This window comes from Ambystoma mexicanum, chromosome 12, assembly GCF_040938575.1.
Source record: "Ambystoma mexicanum isolate Mex_15411 chromosome 12, UKY_AmexF1_1, whole genome shotgun sequence".
Classification (NCBI taxonomy): domain Eukaryota; kingdom Metazoa; phylum Chordata; class Amphibia; order Caudata; family Ambystomatidae; genus Ambystoma; species Ambystoma mexicanum.
In genome coordinates this window covers 1,245,533,765-1,245,554,604 of record NC_090936.1, presented here as the reverse complement: position 1 = coordinate 1,245,554,604, position 20,840 = coordinate 1,245,533,765, and positions in this window count along the sequence as shown.

Below are 20,840 nucleotides of genomic sequence, written 5' to 3'. Positions count from 1 at the left end.
TCTCCCCACCCCACAACAGCAGGAACCACCTGGGGTACCTCACCTAGACAGACCGACGCCAGCAGTCAGGACGTGGGTGTGGGGAGGGAAACTCAAGGTGCAAAAAGGGCAGGATAGGAGGAGAAAGGCTAGCCCACTCTGTCATATAAGGAAAGTTACACTAACCTGGATCAGGCGACAGCAGCTGAGGTAGTGAAAATCACCCTAGGGACCCTGCTCTCCCTCCGTCCAATTGAGTAGGAACAGAGCTATAGAGAGGCCCCAGGGAAACCCTCTGGGGGGAAAAACCTTAATGGCTGGAATTGGGTGTGCAGGACACGCGGGTCCTTCTAGGCAAGGAAGGGCCTGATGAAACTCTCTTCACGGAGGAGCAGTTCTGAGGTGTTTAATGTGTAACAGAGAGGAGAGGAGCAGTATCGGAACAGGAGGCTGGTCTATGGTCAGAGGAAAGGAATCTACCTGTCGGCATGCTGTATCTGTGCCGATGGGAGGTCAGGAGAGACTGGGAAACATGAGCGGGACAGTGACATCTGTCTCGCTGCGGCTGCGAGTTACTCAGTGTTCGTATGAGCGGGATAAAGAGCAGAGATCCAATGATGGATTCCCTACCATGTGTGCCGAGTGGCGTGACCTGGAATTCCTTTGTGATTTGGAGCGCAGGCTGCGAACTGATGCAGAGAGAGCAGGATGAGGAGCTGTGTGCAATGGTAGGGCGTGTGAACGCTCGATTAGGAAGTCGCACGGGTAGTGCAAGTGAACTTACGAATGATAGATATTCAGAAGGAGGCAAAGCAAGGAGAAGGCGTAAGTACAATATCTCGAGGGTAGCGGACTTACGGAGCACCAGTAAGAGAAGCGACAAATGAACCTGTGGTCTCACTCTGTTGATCTTCTGTTCTGGGAAGCATAGTGGGAGGAGTCAGGTCTTCAGCTGGGTTGCCCACGAATGACTGGGGAGAATGGAAACATTGGACGGTCATTTTGGTAGGGACAATGTATGCCGACATACAAGAGTAACACAGGCGCCACCAAGTCCTTCACCTATACGGGGTGATGACAGGATGTGTTCCTCTCAGAGGCGCACTTCCGGGTTTGTCCACCGGGTGGAGCCGAAAGAACCTGTGGACCACCCGGGGAGCATGCACACTGGAAGCCGGTTGCCAGGATCTGTCAACAGGGGAATACCACTTCCAGTCCACCAGAAATTGCAAACGACCTCTGTGGCACCGGGAATCGCAAATCCCTGCCACTTCAAACCACAGGCTGGTTGAGGTCACGACAGGCGGAGGGCGAGAAGATGTCCCACTGTGAAACTGGTCAGGGACGTCGAGCTTCATCTGGGAAAGATGAAAAACAGGATGGATCTGAGACCAAGACGGAGGGAGTTGAAGCCGAGCCGCTGCAGTACCCGCCAATTGTAGAATCTTGAAAGGCCCAAAGTATTCGGGAGACAATTTGGAAGGAACGAGGTGGCGAGGCAAAAATCGAGAAGCCAGCCAAACGAATGATGCGACGGACAATGCAGGGGTAGGCAATCTCTGCCGGTCTGCGTAGCGTTTGACAAGCTGCTGCGCTTCCTGAAGAGCAGCCTGGGCCAAACAATGACCCTGTTGAATGTCTGATATCAGGGAATGCATGTCTGGGATCCGAGAGGGCGAGGGGGCTGTGGTTGAGAGGTAAGTGGGATGAAATCCTACGTACAATAGAAAAGACTGGTCTTTAATGCAGAATGAGGGGCATTATTGTATGCATACTCAGCGAGGGGTAAGAGATCAACCCAGTGTTCTTGCACAGCTGATATAACGCATCGCAAATATCCCTATAGGGTCTGATTCAGTTGTTCCGTCTACCCATATGCCTGAGGGTGGAATCCTGAACTAAGTGCACATTTAATATCTAGGATGGAACAGACCTTTTGCCAATACTGAGAGGAGTATTGAGAGCCTCTATCAGAAACAATAGTGTCTGGTAATCCGTGCTGTGTAAATATAGTCTTGATGAATGTGCGGGCCATATGTGCTGCAGTAGGCAGGCCAGGAAGGGGAACGAAATTAACTAACTTTTTGAAATAGTCTATTGTCACCATTATTGCCGTATGTCCGTCCGAGGGAGGAAGTTCAATAATAAAGTCTGTAGATATTATTTGCCAGGGTCTTTGAGGTATGGGCATTTGTGACAGCAAGCCAGCTGGGAAGGAACAAGGAATCTTGGTCTGTAAGCACACTATACAAATGGAGAAAAAGTCATGTACATCTGAAGCCAAAGACGGCCACCGAAAGTGTTGTTGTATGAGTTTCATGGTATTAGAAACACCCCTGTGGCCTGCTGCACGGGAATCATGACACATACGCATCACCACAGTTTGGAGAGTAGTAGAGGGAATTAGTAGGCGGTGAGCGCAAAAATAGTACCCCCTTTCATGGGAAAGATTATGTCGTTGTTTTAGTCCCTGACATTCTATCTGGACTAGTGTGACTTGCTTGACCTGGTGAAAAAAATCAGTAATCACATGTAGAAAAATGGCCTTTGGGAAGATCCTTTCTGATCTGAATCTGGCAGTAGGGAGGTCTTTACGGGAGAGGGCATCTGCTCAGAGGTTTTAGCGGCCTGGCAAGAAGGTGAAGGTAATATTGTAGGGGGAAAAGAAATGAGCCCAACGGGCCTGTCTACTATTGGTGGTCTGGACATACTGGAGAACCTTCAAATTTTGATAGTCTGTTCTTAATTCTTTGGGAAATTGTGACCCCAACAAGAGATGCCTCCATTCCTCAAATGCCTTCTTTATTGCCAGCAACCCCTTCTCTAGGAGAGAATAATTCTCTCTGATGGTCCCAGTGTTTTCGATAAGTAGCCCACGGGAGATTCTATGCCCTCTTCATTTTCTTGAAAAAGAATGGCACCCAGTGCGTGATGTGAAGCGTCGGTTTCGGGGATACATTTTTTTCCTTGATCCGGGGTGATGAGGATTGGGGCTGAAGAGAATAGTCCTTTTAACTTCTCGAATGAAGATTGAGTGTGAGTAAACCAATGAAATGGAACCCCTTTTTTGAGAAGCCTGGTGAGTGGTAAGATGATCTTTGAAAATCTGGGAAGGAATTTCCTATAAAATTTGGCATATCTGAGGAATCGCTGAAACTCTTTCACAGAGGATGGAGGGGCCCAATTCAGTAATGCAGCGACTTTGGAAGGGTCCATAGAAATTCCTTGTGCGGACAGAATGTATCCTAAATAGGCCACGCAAGTTTGGTGAAACTCACACTTTTGTATCTTGCAGTACAAGTGGTTCAACTGTTGTCGATCCAGAATCACTTTTACATGATGGACATGTTCTGTTTCTGTTGGCGAAAACACCAGGATATCATCGAGGTAGATGACTACAAAATGCAACAAGATGTCAGAAAATAGGTGATCCATAAATCTCTGGAATACAGTGCATTGGAGAGACCAAAGGCCATCACATGGTATTCATAGTGGCCGAAAGTTTGTTTGTTTGTTTGTTTTATTATTTATAATGTGCAACATACCCTAAGGTAAAAGGGCGCAGCAGTTACATGAATATGCAAAGCTTGGTTACAAATGGAGAGCGAAATGCTGTCTTCCATGGTGTCCAGTCATTGGTTCGAAAACAAAAGGATCGAATGCAATACATTTGAGTCAAAAGGACCGAAGAAAAAAAAGACTAAATGCCTTTTTTAATGTCTTTTTTTGGAGGTTTGGGTATAGGTAAAATTAATGGTTATTGGGCAAAAAACAGGAGTTTGGGGGGGGCCACAAAAAAGGAAAAAAAATGTCTTTTTTTTCGGTCCTTTTAACTCGAATGTATTGCATTCGATCCTTTTTTTTCAAATCTTTAACCTACAACCGTCTTCCATTCATCACATTTGGCAATTCTGACTAAATGGTAGGCCCTGCGGAGGTCTAATTTAGTGTATATGGTGAGACCTTTGATGGCTTCAAGAATGTCTGGGACTAAGGGCAATCGGGTATCGATCTGGGACCGTTATCTTGTTCAGACCCCGATAATCCAAACACGGCCTTAACTCGTCTGTGTCTTTCTTTGGGATGAAAAATAAAGACGCACAATTCTCCTTTGCCCCAAGCTGTCAGGCCATTAATCCTCTGGTGAAAACTAATACTCTTCTGATCCCACGTGCCCCAAACAGTACATTCTCATTACAGCTCCCGGTTTTATGGCAATTCTTTTTTCAACATTTCCGTCTGTCTTTATCCATATTTATTTATTTTTGCACATTTCATCTGCATTTATGCACATTTATTTTTGCTCTGTGAAATAATAATTTCCAACTACTACTTTGCATGTATTGAAATTAAAAATGTAGCACCTTGATTCCTGTAATGATAATCTCACGGAGCTAGCTTCTTTTAAATCAAGTTGCCCCTTTTGATGACATGATCTGTATCCCTTTGAACATTTTCAAAGGGGAATAAATCTCCTTATTAGCTTCTATTGTAATGCTTTGCACAGTTATTGGTGTGCAAAGCATGAGCGAAACGCTTAGCAAGACACATAGATTAGCACTTTTTTCAATTTTTTACAAATAAATACTCAAAAGCGATTTTAATCTGTATTTATGTGTAGAAATCCATAAAAATGGAAAACAAGGAGCTCTTAGTATAATATAACATTGAATACATAATGTATAACGTTGCATAGTACAGTGTGATATGGCATAGCATACCATAAAATACATTTACCTAGGACAATATGTAAAATGACATAAGACAATTTAATAGCATAATTTAACAGCATAGCAATACACAGAAGAAGGTACCATAGCACATATAACAAAAACCCTTACATAGTGTATTATCCTACAGAATATAACTATGCATAGAAAAACATAACATCAAAATACAGTCTAGAGTACTAAACACAATAGCACTCATATTAGTTAATATGGTGTACTACAGCATAATATTGCACTGCGTATATAATATATAACATTGAATAGTGAAGCAGAATATAGGAGAGCTGAAAATCTTTGCCGTTATCCTAGCGGTAAACCCGCCAGGATACCGGCAAATGGTAATACCATTACCGGCACTCTCTCCTGCTGTATTACCACCGGATTCTGAGTGTTGATTTCATGGCGTTAATCCCATTCATGGAGTCGCGTAGGACTCCATGGGGGATTTGCCGGTATTACAGGCGTCGGTATTACCGGTGCCTGTAAAACGGGAGATTCTTTCTGGTAGTGTGTCGGAATTAGCTCCAGCTGATAGCTGGGGGTAATTCCGACACCCCATCAGCAAATTTATAGTTGGCCGGTGTAGAAACGTGCCGATATACGTTAATACCGGTACGTTCATTCCTCACTGGCCAGCTTATAATGAGGCCCAATTCGAGCTAACATGTTAGCCTAGCTTAAAAACATATGACAACATTCCATAATATATGACCTTACATGATGTAATATGGTATTACAAAGCTGTGAGGAGCCAGGAACGATATGCGGACACAAGTTAGACATGGTTTTGGCTAAAGTCTTTTATTTAAAAGAAAAGGGTTTGGAAAAATGCCTTACCATCCCTAACCTAAGTGGAATTTCTCAACAAAAAGCTACTGGGTCTGTCAATGTCAAGATGCCCAAATAAAACTAAGACCAGTGTCTGTGATGCTATGCTGGTCCTTACGCTCTATGAGAACTCGAAGGTGCAGCAGGAAATGCTCATTGTCTTCTTCAAGTGTTCAAACATGGTATAACTTCCATATAAGAGTTCAACATTCAACAAGAAGGTTTTTCCTCATGAACAAAAGTTCACAGTTCTAGGGAGAACCTCCTTTCTGAGGTTCTTTGCATATTATCTCCCGTGTCAAAAGAATCACAAGTTTCCAAGAGGATATCCTATCTCTGAAGGTTCACATAGCTTGAGGACTGTCTCCAAGAGGACGTCCTCTCTCCCCTTAGAGTGTTCACGTGGCTTGAGGATTGTTTCCAAAAGGACATCCTCTCTCCCCTTAAAGTGTTCACATAGCTTGAGGATCGTTTCCAAGAGGACGTCGTCTCTCCCCTTAGAGTGTTGACGTAGCTTGAGGAATGTTTCCAAGAGGACGTCCTCTCTCCCCTTAGCGTCTTCACATGGCTTGAGGATCGTTTCCAAGAGGACGTCCTCTCTCCCCTTAGAGTGTTCACGTGGCTTGAGGATCATTTCCAAGAGCACGTCGTCTCTCCCCTTAGAGTGTTCACGTAGCTTGAGGATCATTTCCAAGAGGACGTCCTCTCTCCCCTTAGCGTCTTCACATGGCTTGAGGATCGTTTCCAAGAGGACGTCGTCTCTCCCCTTAGAGTGTTCACGTAGCTTGAGGAATGTTTCCAAGAGGACGTCCTCTCTCCCCTTAGAGTGTTCACGTAGCTTGAGGATCATTTCCAAGAGGACGTCGTCTCTCCCCTTAGAGTGTTCACGTGGCTTGAGGATCATTTCCAAGAGCACGTCCTCTCTCCCCTTAGAGTGTTCATGTGGCTCGAGGATCGTTTCCAAGAGGACGTCCTCTCTCCCCTTAGAGTGTTCACATAGCTTGAGGATCATTTCAAACTGGACGTCCTCTCTCCCCTTAGCGTGTTCACATAGCTTGAGGATCATTTCCAAGAGGACGTCCTCTCTCCCCTTAGAGTGTTTACGTGGCTTGAGGATCATTGTCAAAACACTGTGGTTGCAGCGAAGATATGGAGTACCTCCGTACCCAAGTGCCAGCCAGGGAGAAGGCAAGTCACTCACTGGCCGGCCCTTGAGGCCACATGTGGAACCAAAACAGCAGCAAGAGGGAACCGGAGAGCTAAAGGAGGGAAAAAATGTGGTTAGAGCAACTGTGGCAACTGATAACCTGGCAATAACTGAGAAGGGAAACCCGGTACATCTACCTACAGTGGAGTCTGCAAAGCAGTAAGGAAAGGAGGGATGACCACCTACAGGATGCCCAGAGGTGCTTCCTAGCCCAAGCTTGCTGGAGGAGAGCAGGGTTCCTATGTCCTGGTAAAGTCCGTGGATAGAGGTGGGGTAGGACTCAGAGAACACCAAGATGGAGCTGGCGCTGTAACAGAGCTCAAGACACGTAGGTGCAGGGAGCAAAAACACCAAGGAAAGTCCAGGTCGTGAGCGCACACAATCCGAGATAATCAAATCCAAGGGGAATCCTTAATGCAATCCAATGAGGCAATCCAGAAGTCAGAACGGCAACATAATGGGTCCAAAAGTACCAGAATCCTGAGGGAAATCCAAGAACAGTCCAAGGGGCAGGCCAGAGGTCGAAAAGGCAGAAGTTCCAAAAACAAAGGCTGCAAAGCGAAGCAAAGCCACACAACTGCCGGCAAGAACAGCTGAGAAGCACTAAGTTACGTGCTACGTCGGCTTATATGGCTGTTGCCTCGGGGAGAAGTCAGCTGACGTGGACGTTGCCGGCGTGTGACGGCAGGCGCATTCCTGGCGTCCTGCAATCGCCATGGCAACCTCCAATGAGATCGCCACCAGGCGAGCGCCGACCGCCTCAGGCTCGGTCGAAGCGTCCTCTACCCAGCCGGGAACACAGCAACCGAGGATCCGGTAGCGGAAGGGACGCCTTCAGAGGACTCGCGGTGCCAGGTAAGTCCACGGTGCCTCCGGCGCCGTTGTGGCATGACAGAGCCCCCCCTCAAAGGCCCACGTCCACGTAGGTGGGACGGGTGAGTACAATGAAAGCGAGCAACCAGGAGTGTCTTGAATCACAGAGTGCGCCCCTTTTGGGCTTCTTGGTCCCTGTCACAGCGGGCTTGCACTCATTAATACTCCCAACATGGCCATACAGCGTAATCCCTTCTCGCTCCATGCGCTGGATGTAGCCTTTTCTACTAATAGACCACGCCTTCCGCGGCGCCACGCGTCTCAATGCTATTGCGAAGTAGCGACCAGGCGTGTGCTCCGTAGCTCGCGGTTCTTCTCTTTTTTCCAATCCCGCTATCCCTTCCTTGTCCTCCCCCTTCTATTTACCTCCTGGATTCGAGGCTAGCGTGCTTCCACTGCCTCCTGGATTCCTGGATTCAGCGTCCCGGAAACTGAACGCATTCTGGATTCGGAAGAGAATCGGGCAGCCTTCTTCAAGACCAGGTCCATCCGCAAGAAGGCATCGATCTAGGACACCAGTAAAGAAAGGACTCAGGTGAGAAGGGGGGAACTCCTTGACAGTTTGAGCCGCCACCCGACCGAACTTGATATTGATATGGAGGCTGCCGTGCAGGACCTGATGTGTAGTATGCAGGAATTATCAACCGAGGTACAGAATTTAAAGGCGGAGAACACCGCTCTCAAACAGTTGGTCCTGATGTCCTCTTGGACGACTATGATGGGTTATACAGGCCCTTAAAACATGTTTGACCGCCCTGAGCAGGTTTACAGCGCCCAGGAACGCCTGTTAGACTTTCAGCAAGGTTCCCAGTATATGCTCACGTATGTGACCCGATTTAAACAGTTGGCTTAGGAAGCTGACTGGTCCGCTGAGGCGAGATTTACCCTGTTCAGGAGAGGATTGAACAAAGAGATTAAGGATGAGCTGGCCAGAGTGGCACGACCAAGCTCGTTCCAGGCACTAATGGATCTTGCCATGCAAATTGACTTCCGTATCCAGGAAAGGAAAACAGAAAACAAAAAAACCAGGGGAATTCCTCCCAAGGTATTATTTGAGAGTACCGTCAGAACGGACACCAACCCAAGCCCAGTCACGGAACCAGAGCCCATGCAGATTGGGCTTTTCGTGGACCCTTATCCCCGCAAGAGAGAATGAGAAGAATTCATACGGGCTTGTGCATGTATTGTGCCTCGGATAAGCATTTGGTTAGGGAATGCCCTCTGCCCCCCCTCGGCGTTCGGGAAACGCCAGCTCCCGATTCTAGATGGAGCAGAGCTCCGGGAGAGAGATGTTTGCTCCACATCAATTCCATCCTTGAACTCTCCTGGACAAAACAATTTGGTGATATTACAGGCCTTCTTATCACCCTCCAAGAATAAGACCTATTCCATTTTGGCCCTTGTAGACTGCGGAGCTATGGGGATATTCATCGATCAAGAATGGATTACTAAACATCGAATTCCCTACGAGACACGAAGCACCATGCAACCTGTGGAAGCTATTGACGGAAGACCCCTCGCATCAGGGCCCATAAGCCTGCAGACCAAAGAGATCCAGCTTTCAATAAATCACCATCAGGAGCTGATTAGGTTTGACATCATTAAGTCAGCTCATTACCCCATGGTTTTGGGTATGCCCTGGCTACAGAAACACAATCCATATATCAACTGGACAGCAGGTTCTCTATTCCTAGGCTCAGAGTTTTGCATGTCTCACTGCCTATCCCTGGAACCTCCGTTAACACACCCAAAGGAACCAACAAGGGAACAACAGACATCACTCATGGTGTCTAATGTCATACACGTTCCTGAGGCCTATCAAGGATATGCTGATGTGTTTTCAACTGACATAGTCCAGGCCTTACCCCCACACAGACCTGAAGACTGCGCAATAGATACAGAACCCTCTGCAGTGATTCCCTTCGGCAGGATGTTCATCCTTTCCGAACCCGAGAAAAAGGCCCTAAGAGAATACCTGGATACCAACCTTGAAAATGGCACCATAAGACCTTCAAAATCTCCTGCTGATGCTTCACTATTCTTTGTTCCCAAGAAGGATACCAAGGAACTCAGACCATGCCTCGATTATCGCGGCCTAAATCAATGCACCCTCAAGGACCGGTACCCGTTACCCTTACTTTCAGACATCCTGGAAGCCGTGAGAGGCGCGGTAATATTCACCAAGTTGGATCTCAGGGGCGCCTATCATTTGATTTGTGTCCGGGAAGGGGACGAATGGAAAACCGCCTTCAGAACACCCTTTTGCCATTATGAATATCATGCCCTTTGGACTAGCTAATGCCCCGGCAATTTTCCAACGCTTTATGGACAGGGTGTTTTCTGACATGTTGTTTCTCTTCGTCATTGTATATCTGGATGACATATTGATCTTCTCCAAAGACCCTATCTAACATCAAGAGCACGTGAAGGCAGTCTTGCAGAGACTTAGAGAACAAAAATTCCTAGCCAAACCCGAAAAATGTTTGTTCCATGTAACCTCCGTTCATTACCTAGGATTTATCCTTAGCCCAGAAGGAATCGGTATGGATCCTTCAAAGGTAAAGGCCATACTGACCTGGCCTGCTCCTGCTTCTGTGAAACAAGTTCAATCATTCCTGGGCCTTGCCAATTTCTACTGCAAGTTCATATCTAACTTCTCCGAGATAGTACAACCGATTGTTGCTCTCCTGAAGAAAGACACTCCCTTCCTCTGGTCTACACCACAAGAAACGGCGTTCCAGCGTCTGAAGACAGAGTTTACACAAGCTCCTATCTTGGCCCAACCCGATACTAGTCGACCCTTCCTAGTAGAAACGGACGCCTCTAATTACGCCATAGGTGCGGTCCTGAAGCAAGAATTAGGAGATAAACTGGAACACCCAATTGCTTATCTTTCACGAACCCCGACTCCTAGTGAAACACACTATTCAGTCCTGGAAAAGGAATTATTAGCCATCCGTCAAGCCTTCACTGAGTGGCGACATTTACTTCTGAGAGCTAAACATCCAGTTCAGGTCCGTACGGACCACCGGAACCTCCAGATTCTACAGTCTTTGGGGTGTAGGAATAGTCGTCAGGCACGATGAGCCTACTTCTTTGCCCAGTACCAGGTCCACATCACTCATGTTCCAGGATCACAAAACCTAATTGCTGACGCCTTATCTCGACGACCAGACTACGAGCCCATTGAAGACAAAGCATATCCTCAGATGTTTTCCCCAAAATCCTTGTAGCCCAAGCAGTCAACCTCCTTGAAGAAATTCAAGCTCAGACCCAATCCTCTGATCTGTGGAAGGATATATCCAAGAAAAATCAATGGAATCTAAGGGTCAGGGAAGGGTATCTGTTCAAGGACAATGTATTGGTCATCCCTACAAAAAGGCTACAACAAAGAATAATAAATCTCTATCATGATACCCTACACTCCGGACATTGTGGCATCACCAATACCCTCCGTCTTATACAAAGGCAATTCTGGTGGCCTAGGATGAGATTCGACGTACAGCAGTACATTCAATCCTGTATTGTCTGCAGTCAAAATAACCATGATAACAAGAGACCGACGGGCCTTCTAATGCAACCTACACTGCCAACCAGACCATGGGAGATTATCGCTACGGACTTCATTGTGGAACTACCACCTTTCTGTGGATACACTTCCATTATGGTTACCATAGACTTGTTCACTCATATGGCTCATTTTACACCCCTACATAAACTGCCATCCTCCTCTGAACTAGCAGGAATCTTCCTGGAAGACATATTTCGTTTGCATGGACTCCCTTCCAAGATCGTATCGGATCGTGGACCTCAATACATCTCACAATTCTGGAAAAGTCTCTGTCAATGCTTAGGAATCCAACGCGCCCTTTCTTCAGGATATCATCCTCAAACCAACGGAGCCACAGAACGTGTCAATCAAACCCTGGAACAGTATCTTCAATGCTTCGCCACCAAGGTTCAGGATGACTGGTCCCTGCGGATACCCGTGGCTGAATTCGCATACAACAATTCCGACCATTCGGCACTTAAGACCAGCCCCTTTTATTGCAGTCAAGGTTTCTGTCATGATCTCTGCTTCCAAAAGGTCAGGGTTTTCCCAACTCCCTTGGAAGCAGATCCATAACCCAGGTTCCGAGTGCCAACCAGTCCCAATTGGGACCTTTTGGACCCAGTCCTGGTGCCAGTGGCACCAGGCTCATAAATATGCCCAGTCCCAGCGCTGGAAGCGCCAGGCTCATAATGCTTGGGTGGACTTACCTGCAGCAGACCATGCTGCTTACTTGCCTGCCAGTTGAGCCTCTGATCCTCTTCTGTTTGGAACTACTTTTCCTGTTGGGTGGGTCAGGAGCCACTCCCTAGATTCAGAACACTGGAACTCTTCTGGAAAGCAGGAACTCTTTTCTTACCTAGGCGTGGCTGTGGAAGGAGACACCTGAACACTACAGGAGGCTATTTAAACCACACCCGATGGATGAATCTTGCTTTGCGTTATTCTGCATCCTCTGCAGCAGAACGCTCATCGTGTCTTCTGCATCTGATCCTGGGCCTAAGGAAAAAGGCTTTCCATCCGGAATCCAGTCTTCAGCAACACCTATAAAGACAAGAAAGAACAGGTTAGCATTACGGTCTTCAGTGACAGCTCTTCACTTACCTGGTCCATCGGCTGTCACCAACGCCTCGCGCTGCATTCCGGCATCTGAAAGACAAAGGCTTACCTACTCTTCGTGCGCTCCGGAGGTCTTCACACTGCATTCCGGCATCTGAAAGACAAAAGCTTACCAACTCTTCGCACGCTCCGGAGGCCTTCGGCGCTACATCCCGCATCTGAAAGACAAAACAAGGTGCGTTTAAAGACATTGGGGAACTTTAATACTCACGTGCCATTACTCCTTTCCACATCTAACCCAGTGGGTATTCCGGCACCCTGCAGCCGCTCCGAATTTGTACCTGCAAAATAAAAAGACAGTTAGAGCGCATCGTGAAGCAGGCAACAAGCGCTTACTTACGTGCTTCCAGGCGCTTCTATTCATCACACGGGCTCCATCTTCAACTCACTTCAGCCCGGCATCCGCCATCGCCGGAACCCTGCAAAACAAGAAACATCATTACTAAAGACTTTAAAGACATTAGAATTACTCGAAACTTACCGTTCGTGCAGTAAACGACGGACAGCAGTCCTCTGAAGTCAAGAGGCCTGCTCCCCTTATCCAGTGAAGAAACTGGTTACAGCACCCTGCCCCGAGGCAGATGGAGAGCACGGCGTTCACTTACCTAAGGTGAGAGCGTTAACCTTTGGGGTTCTACAGGAGAAGAGAAAGGGAAGAAGAGAGAGACATTCAATAACCCAGTTCCTTAATCCCATATGTTCTATCTGCAGACATCTTACCCTTCAAGTCAGACATACAGTGCACACAGGTCCAGCCCAAAGAGCCAGCCGTGTGTTACACATCACCTTTGCAGATACGGTATACGCCCAGTCAAGACCGGCGCCTCTACGGGAATCAGGTGAGCGTTACAGAACGCAAAGCCTACCACAAAACTCCCGTCCAGGCGCTATGGAAACCTCGGATACCGACCAGCTAGCCCAGTTACTTGGGGAACTAAGGGCAGAAGTGCATGCAGCCCGTCAGGAAACGAACGCTCTAAGAAGGGAACTGATTATTTCCACGGAGCGAACAGATGATCTCGCTAGACAATTGCTACAGTCACAAGCCGGACAGACCCCGTTACCCGCATCTGGGTGAAATCTTCCTTCTACATCCTCTATGAATCCAGTGCAGATCAACCTACCTGGGAATGTACCTCTGGCTCCGCCCGAACGATTTTCTGGTGACCCAAAGAGGTTTGCAGTATTTATCAATCAGTGCCGGTTGCATTTCTTATGCCGGCCAGCAGCCTTTCCAACTGATCAAGCTAAAGTAGCTTTCGTGCTTTCGTACCTTAGTGGCAATGCGGCAGACTGGTCGATCCCTCTAGTAAATCAAGATGATCCGGTCCTCCATGATTTTCAAGCTTTTCAGCTCAGTATGGAAAAACTGTTCGCAAGACATTCACAGGGGCAGGCCTTGGACAATGAGCTTCTTTCGTTGCGACAAGGTAATCAAGACCTTTTGGCTTATATTGCGTCTTTCAACAGACTGATAGTGGAAACTCAATGGCCTGAGGACAAAAGGATTACGCTGTTTTATAGAGGTCTACGTGGAGAGCTCAAAGATGTGTTAGCCCAAGTAGTGAATCCCCCACAAGATTGTTCGGACTATATAGACTTAGTCGTTCAAATAGATCACAGACTGCAGAACAGGAAGGCCGATCGTTCCAAGTTTGATGCTCGAGTATTTTCCAAACCGCCAACTCCTTCCAAAGGAGTAGACTCCGGGGAACCCATGCAAATAGGGGGTCTGAAAGGTCCTCTAACACAAAAGGAGCGGGAAAGGAGAAAACAGTTGCAATTATGCCTCTATTGCGGAAACTCAGGGCACTTTCTTCGAGACTGTCCGGTGAAACCTGCCAAGAAGGCAGTAGGAGCTGCAGTTACCAAAGTTACAAACTCTGAGCAGGGAAACGACCTCGCCCGACAAGAATAGAGGTCCTCTTGCCGAGCGTAAAAACCAGTTCCGTGACCTCGCATTTCGTGATACCTATGGTCCTCATTAGCCCTGATAATCCGGATCGATTACATGCAATTGAAGCGTACGTTGACAGCGGTGCCATCGGCAATTATGTGGATCATGAAATGGTTTTGAGGATGAATCTAACTCTTTGTCCCAAGGCTGTAAAGGACGTCATTACTACGGTGGATGGTACGGAGATAGCCTCCGGGCCAGTAACGCATACCACTCAAGAGGTGACTCTAATAAGTCAAGATGGACACCATGAGAAGATCGTGTTCGATGTGATCAAGGCCCCTCAGTTTCAGATTATTCTAGGAATACCTTGGTTAGAGAAACACAATCCTCTGATCAATTGGCGAGCAAGAACGGTCCAGTTTCCAGAATGTGTCTCTACTTGTCACCCTCCACCTGGTGTTGCACTGGCAGCAATTTCTTCAGAGACTCCCCAGTTACCTCCCGAATACCTAGAATACCAAGATGTTTTCCGGAAGGATCAGGGTAACTCTCTACCTCCTCATAGGTCTTATGACTGCCAGATAGACCTGATACCTGGATCTACTCCTCCGTGTAGTAGAATGTATGCCCTCACCGAGCCTGAGAACCTTCACCTTCGACAATACCTGGATCAATACCTGGCAAATGGGTTTATTCGTCCTTCCAAGTCCCCTGCTTCTTCAGCTTTGTTCTTGGTTCCAAAAAAGGAAGGAGACCTTAGAACTTGTATAGATTATCGCTCCCTGAACCAGATCACCGTTAAGAATAGATATCCGTTACCTTTGATCCCTGAACTCCTGGACCAAGTCAGAAAAGCATGCATATATACAAAGCTGGATCTTAGAGGAGCTTACCACTTGGTACGAGTAAAAGAGGGCGATGAATGGAAGACGGCCTTCCGCACCAAGTATGGGCTATTTGAATATCAGGTCATGCCCTTCGGACTTTGCAATGCCCCGGCCGCCTTTCAATATTTTATGAACGATGTCCTCAGAGAGCTCATAGATGTGTGTGTTGTTTACATTGACGACATCCTCGTTTATTCTTCATCGGAATCTGAACATCGGAAACACGTGAAAATGGTCCTCGAAAGATTGCGTCAACACAAACTTTTCGCTAAGTTGGAAAAATGTGTTTTCAACGTGACTGAAGTTGAATTCTTGGGATTCATATTATCACCTGGCGGAGTGCGTATGGATTCAAAGAAGGTCGATGCAGTTCTCAAATGGCCATCACCATCCTCCGTAAAAGGTGTGCAAAGCATGTTAGGCTTCGGTAACTTTTACTGCAGGTTTATCCCAGAATTCTCTCGAATAGTCCAGCCCATCACTGCCTTGTTAAAGAAAAACAAACGTTTTGAATGGTCTACCGAGGCGGAACAAGCTTTCCAGGATTTGAAGACTAAATTTATCTCTGCCCCAATCTTAAAACACCCTCGCCCCGAACTCCCCTACATCGTGGAAACTGATGCTTCAAGCCTTGCCATGGGGGCAGTTCTATCACAAAAGGACCCGGTAACCAATCAGTTGCATCCCGTGGCATTTTGGTCCCGCAAATTCTCGCCTCCTGAAATCAATTACACGATTACTGACAAGGAACTTCTGGCTATCAAGTCTGCCTTTAAGGCTTGGCGGCATTATCTGCTGGGGGCCCGACACACCGTTACTGTGATTACGGATCACTGAAACCTGCAATATTTGAAAACCGCAAAAGCCCAATCCTCTAGACAACTCCGTTGGGCATTATTCTTTGCCGAGTTTGACTTCATAATTACCTATCGACCTGGTACAAAGAACGGTAAAGCTGATGCCCTTTCTCGGATGGGAGTGGAAGAACACTTGATCAACCCTAAACCTGTACCAATCATTCCCGAACAAAGAATTCTGGGTGTAATCGCCACAGAATCCATAGAGGAAGTTAAGGATAAGGCCAGGCAACTTGTAACTCCAGTAGACATACAGAATTGGCATCTGCAGGGAAAGGACTTTGCAGTAAAGGACAACTTATTGTATTTCCAAGAACGATTATACCTACCCAGCACAGATTTACAGAAAAAAGTAATCTCTTGTTATCACGATTCTTTAATGGAAGGACATCCCGGTATGGCCAAGACCTCAGAAAAGATCAAGCGCTACTTCTGGTGGCCGTCTTGGAAAAAAGATATCAGAGACTTTATAATGTCCTGTGGAGTATGCGCCCAAAACAAGAGTCAAAAGGAAAGACCAGCAGGCCTCTTACGCCCTATTGACATCCCACCTCGCCCTTGGCATACGCTTTCTATGGACTTCATCACCGATCTACCTCCATGCTCCGGATACAATACGATTCTAGTAATCGTGGACTTATCCTCCAAGATGGCGCATTCCATTCCGCTCAAAGGCTTGCCAACAGCAGCAACTCTGGCCCGAGAATTTCTCGAAAACATCGTCCGACTGCACGGTTTTCCTTCGGTTCTAATTTCGGATCGAGGTAGTCAATTTATTTCTCATTTTTGGCGAAGTTGCTGTCGGTCGGCTCAAATTGATGTGAGACTATCGACCAGTCACCACCCTCAGACCGACGGACAAACCGAGAGGACCAATCAAACTCTGGAACAGTATTTACGCTGCATGCTGCAACAAACTGAAAAAACTTGGAAAGACATCCTTTGGATAGCCGAATATGCCTACAATAACTCTGTCCATTCGGGAACTGGGAAAACCCCGTTTTTTCTTTTGTACGGCAGTCACCCTCGAACCTCGGAGTTGGATCCCCTCCAAGATCTTGAAACACCAGCAGTAGACTACCTGCATTCTACAATCACCCAAGCCTTTAAGGAAGCTGTTTCTCACCTTCAAAGGGCTAAAGAACAATACAAGAAAGGAGCAGATCAACATCGGAAGGAAGCCCCTCAATATCAAGTAGGGGATCAAGTCTGGTTATCCACCAAATATCTACCTCTAAAAGGGCCACGCACATTCAACCCAAGATACCTTGGTCCCTATTCCATCACTACCATAGTAAACCCAGTAGCGGTCAAGTTGGACTTGCCCCCGCACATGAAGATACATCCGGTCTTCCACGTCTCTCTATTAAAACCCGTGCAACCTCAAACCCGACTAACTAAATCTCCAAAACCTATCCTAGTTGATGGAGAACTCGAGTTTGAAGTCAAAAGCATTCTGGACTCCAAGATCTCCAAATCTAAACTATTTTACCTAATTGACTGGAAAGGCTACGGCCCACAAGAGAGATCCTGGGAACCTGCTGAATATGTCCACGCTCCTCGCCTAATCAAAAGATTTCACCGAACATTTCCTGACAAGCCAAAACCCCCGGAGAAGCCCGGTTTGGGAGGGGCCTTGAGGGGGGTACTGTCATGATCTCTGCTTCCAAAAGGTCAGGGTTTTCCCAACTCCCTTGGAAGCAGATCCATAACCCAGGTTCCGAGTGCCAACCAGTCCCAATTGGGACCTTTTGGACCCAGTCCTGGCGCCAGTGGCACCAGGCTCATAAATATGCCCAGTCCCAGCGCTGGAAGCGCCAGGCTCATAATGCTTGGGTGGACATACCTGCAGCAGACCATGCTGCTTACTTGCCTGCCAGTTGAGCCTCTGATCCTCTTCTGTTTGGAACTACTTTTCCTGTTGGGCGGGGCAGGAGCCACTCCCTAGATTCAGAACACTGGAACTCTTCTGGAAAGCAGGAACTCTTTTCTTACCTAGGCGTGGCCGTGGAAGGAGACACCTAAGCACTACAGGAGGATATTTAAACCACACCCGATGGATGAATCTTGCTTTGCGTTATTCTGCATCCTCTGCAGCAGAACGCTCATCGTGTCTTCTGCATCTGATCCTGGGCCTAAGGAAAAAGGCTTTCCATCCTGAATCCAGTCTTCAGCAACACCTATAAAGACAAGAAAGAACAGGTTAGCATTACGGTCTTCAGTGACAGCTCTTCACTTACCTGGTCCATCGGCTGTCACCAACGCCTCGCGCTGCATTCCGGCATCTGAAAGACAAAGGCTTACCTACTCTTCGTGCGCTCCGGAGGTCTTCACACTGCATTCCGGCATCTGAAAGACAAAAGCTTACCAACTCTTCGCACGCTCCGGAGGCCTTCGGCGCTACATCCCGCATCTGAAAGACAAAACAAGGTGCGTTTAAAGACATTGGGGAACTTTAATACTCACGTGCCATTACTCCTTTCCACATCTAACCCAGTGGGTATTCCGGCACCCTGCAGCCGCTCCGAATTTGTACCTGCAAAATAAAAAGACAGTTAGAGCGCATCGTGAAGCAGGCAACAAGCGCTTACTTACGTGCTTCCAGGCGCTTCTATTCATCACACGGGCTCCATCTTCAACTCACTTCAGCCCGGCATCCGCCATCGCCGGAACCCTGCAAAACAAGAAACATCATTACTAAAGACTTTAAAGACATTAGAATTACTCGAAACTTACCGTTCGTGCAGTAAACGACGGACAGCAGTCCTCTGAAGTCAAGAGGCCTGCTCCCCTTATCCAGTGAAGAAACTGGTTACAGCACCCTGCCCCGAGGCAGATGGAGAGCACGGCGTTCACTTACCTACGGTGAGAGCGTTAACCTTTGGGGTTCTACAGGAGAAGAGAAAGGGAAGAAGAGAGAGACATTCAATAACCCAGTTCCTTAATCCCATATTTTCTATCTGCAGACATCTTACCCTTCAAGTCAGACATACAGTGCACAGAGGTCCAGCCCAAAGAGCCAGCCGTGTGTTACACATCACCTTTGCAGATACGGTATACGCCCAGTCAAGACCGGCGCCTCTACGGGAATCAGGTGAGCGTTACAGTTTCCATCCATCGGTCATGCCTTCTGTTCTTCCTCAACCTACACCAGTACCTACAGTTGACTCCTAGATCGAAACCCTTGTCAATATACATAAGGAGGTCAAGGAATCCTTGGAGAAGGCCAGAAAACAGATCAGGAAATATGCAGATTCCAAAAGAAGACCAGGCCCTTCTTATGCAATCGGTGACCAGGTCTGGTTGTCCTCAAAATTACTACCCCGACATCTACGGCTGAGTAAATTGACCCCTCAATACTATGGACCATTTCCCATCAAAGAAGTTATAAATCCTGTTTCTTATCGGATCAAATTGCCAGACTCCTGGAAGAAAATACACCCAGTGTTTCACACATCTTTGCTGAAACCCTACTATCCATTCTCCCCGATACCCTGCAAACCTCCTCCTATACTGGTCGACAACCAATTGGAATATGAGGTGTCCCGGATTTGTGATTCCAGGTTTAGAAGGGGCCAGCTTCAATATCTGGTTGAATGGAAAGGATATCCCCCTAGTGAAAGAACCTGGGAGCCTATGTCAAACATCAAGGCCCTTCGGCTGCTCAGAAGATTTCATCTCATTCACCCGGGCAAACCTGGAGAGAAAGGTGTTCGGAGGAGGCATGCTGTCATGAATCACAGAGTGCGCCCCTTTTGGGCTTCTTGTTCCCTGTCACAGCGGGCTTGCACTCATTAATACTCCCAACATGGCTGTCCAGCGTAATCCCTTCTCGCTCCATGCTCTGGACGTAGCCTTTTCTACTAATAGACCACGCCTTCTGCGGCTCCACGCGTCTCAATGCTATTGCAAAGTAGCGACCAGACGTGTGCTCCGTAGCTCGTGGTTCTTCTCCTTTTTCCAATCCCGCTATCCCTTCCTTGTCCTCCCCCTTCTACTTACCTCCTGGATTCGTGGCTAGCGTGCTTCCACTGCCTCCTGGATTCCTGGATTCGGCGTCCCGGAAACTGAACGCATTCTGGATTCGGAAGAGAATCGGGCAGCCTTCTTCAAGACCTGGTCCATCCGCAAGAAGACATCGACCAAGGACACCCACCAGTAAAGAACGGACTCAGGTGAGAAGGGGGGAACTCCTTGACAAGGAGAGGGGCTCTCACATTATCAGCCGGCTCTCACGATCTGTCCTCGGGCCCATAGCCCTTCCAATCGATGAGATACTGCAACTGATCGCGACAAATACGTGAGTCAAGGATGGCATGGACCTCAAATTCATCGCCGGAACCCTGCACCAGTGAGGCAGGAGGAAGCACCAATCGGGTGGATGGCGGGCAAGGCTTCAACAGGGAGGTGTGGAACACCGGGTGAATCCGCCAAGAAGCAGGAACAGTGAGGTGATAGGATACAGGATTAATTACCCTCAGGACCTTATAGGCGCCAACATATCTGGGCAATAACTTCCGGCAACCAAGAATGTGTAAGTGTTTAGTGGATAGCCAAACCATGTCACCCACAGTGTACAGGGGAGCAGGGCTACGTTTCCTATCAGCAGAATGAAACATGGATTTCTGGGCCGCTTTAAGATGCAACAGGGTCTGCTCATGGATAACAGAGAGGTCCCTAAGACAATCATTAGCTGCGGGAGTGGAGGAAAGGGGAAACTCAGACAGGGGCAGGATATGCGGTGCTGACCATACAAGGAAAAGGAGGGGGAGGTACCTGTAGAGGAGTGAGGTGCGTTGTTATAGGTGAATTCTGCCAAATGAAGGATCTGAAACCAAGACTTCTGATATTGCAGGCAAAGGCAACGGAGGTACTGCTCCATGGTTTGATTCACGCGTTTAGTTTGACTA